Source organism: Macaca thibetana, chromosome 1, assembly GCF_024542745.1.
Source record: "Macaca thibetana thibetana isolate TM-01 chromosome 1, ASM2454274v1, whole genome shotgun sequence".
In the NCBI taxonomy this organism is placed as follows: domain Eukaryota; kingdom Metazoa; phylum Chordata; class Mammalia; order Primates; family Cercopithecidae; genus Macaca; species Macaca thibetana.
Window position 1 is genome coordinate 54,591,632 of NC_065578.1, and position 2,105 is coordinate 54,593,736.

Genomic DNA, 2,105 nt, shown 5'->3' on the forward strand with positions numbered 1-2,105 from the left:
GTGAGCATTTGAGTTCTACAACTGCTGCTCTCTGTGGTTCCAAACTTCTGCTCATCAAACATCATTCAGGAGGTCAGCCAGAGTGGGAGCATAGGGGTTTCAGGTTCCCTCAGGAGTTCCATTTCCATTGTCAGTATATTTAAGGGTATCAAGGTGTACACATCATGGGCTTGGTTAGCCTAGGTCCTTCCCCACATATTGGTACATTCACCCCAGGAGTGAAAGTCCCTGTGTGCAGCCTTCTGAACTGGTCATCCTGCCTTCCCTGTTAGTGTCCTGACTGCTTTTAAAAAGTGGGAGGGGCCCGCTTGCCCTCCACTCTGTTCTGCAGCTACTCAACTGCCCTCCTCCCATCCGCCATGGCCCTGCTGCACTCAGGTTGCATCCCCTCCTGGATCACCATTGCCTTCCAACTGGGCCTTGCCATGGCAGCCTCCAACAGGACTAGCTCCTGGTGGGCCCATGTGGAGATGGGACGTCCGGATCCTATCTTGGGAGTCACTAAAGCCTTTAAGAGGGACACTGATGGCAAAAAGGTGAATCTGGGAGTTGGTGACAACCAGGACAACACCTGAAAGCTTTATCTGCTGTCTAACATCTGCAAGGCAGAGGCCCAGACTGCCACAAAATGTCTGGACAAGGAATACCTGCTCATTGGGGTACTGGTTGAATTTTGCAAGACATCTGCAGGAGTAGCCCTGGGTAAGAACAATGAAGTGTTGAAAAGTGACTGGTTTGTCACTGTGCAGGCTATTTCTGGAACTGGGGCCTTAAGGATCAGAGCTAGTTTTCTATACAGAGTTTTAAAGTTCAGCTGAGATGTCTTTGTGCCCGAACTATCCTAGGGAAATCACATACTTCAGGGATGCTGGCACACAGCTACAAGTTTATCAGTACTATGACCCCAAGACTTGTGGTTCTGACTTCACAGGCACTATGGAGGACATTTCAAAAACACCAGCACAAAGTGTTCTTCTCCTGCATGCCTGGGCCCATAATCCCATGGAAGTGGACCCTTGTCCAGAGCAGTGGAAGGAAATAGCAATGGGATGAAGAAAAAGAATCTCTGCATTCTTTGACACGGCCTATCAATGCTTTGCCAGAGGTGATGGTAACAAGGATGCCGGGGCTGTGTGCCACTTCATCAAACAGGGCATTAACATTTGTCTCTGCCAATCATATGCCAAAACATGGGCTTACGGTGAGCATGTGGGAGACTTTAACTATGATCTGCAAAGATGTGAATGAAGCCAGAAGTGTGGAGTCACAGTTGAAAATCTTGTTCCATCCCATGTATTGTAACTTTCCTCTCAATGAGGCCTGGATTGCCTCTACCATTCTGAAGACTCCAGATTTATAAAAACAGTGGTTGCAAGAAGTGAAAATATGGCCGACTACATCATTAGCATGTGGACTCAGCTGGTTTTCAACCTCAAGAAGAGTGACTTCTCCCACAATCCTCCTCTCAAGAAGCAGGATTCCTCCCACAACTGGCAACACATCACTGACCAAGTTGGCAAGTTTTGTTTCACAGGGCTAAAGCCTGAACAGATGGAGTGGCTGACCAAGGAATTCTCCACCTAGATGACAAAGGATGGCCACATCTCTTTGGCAGGGGTCACTTCTGGCAACGTGGGCTACCTTGCCCATGCTATTTACCAGGTCACCAAGTAATGTCCCTGGTGTGAGGGAACAGAGACAACTTTTCTGTTTTCAGCCTCTGCTCTTATGAGCTTTGCACAGAGGATGAGGTGGATGGTGGTAAATGGATCATTTCTTTCAACCACAATGTATAACTCTCAGTGACTGTGATTCTCAGAAAAGAAGATGTGGTGACACAGGGCAGAGGCACCCATGACTGGCATCTGGAACTTTGTGGCTCTAAGCCAAACTCTTCCCCAACATTTTATGGCCAAGTTTTCTGAAAGAGTTTACATGTGCAAGAAAGTCATAGCACCAAAAAAACCTTGTCAATCATGCCCTTGCAATATTTCAGAAGATTTAACTGAAGTGTCGTATGGTGTCAGGGGTCCCTTAGGAGAAATGGCACTCATTAGAGGCTTTGAGAGAAGACCTAGTTCTGCCATTAATAGTCAGCCTCATGT

At 47.4% G+C, this 2,105-nt stretch overlaps 1 pseudogene; it reads left to right on the plus strand.

Moving 5' to 3' along the window:
- Positions 1-359: 359 nt before the first annotated feature.
- Positions 360-1,674, plus strand: LOC126962342 (aspartate aminotransferase, mitochondrial-like; annotated as a pseudogene).
- Positions 1,675-2,105: the final 431 nt, after the last annotated feature.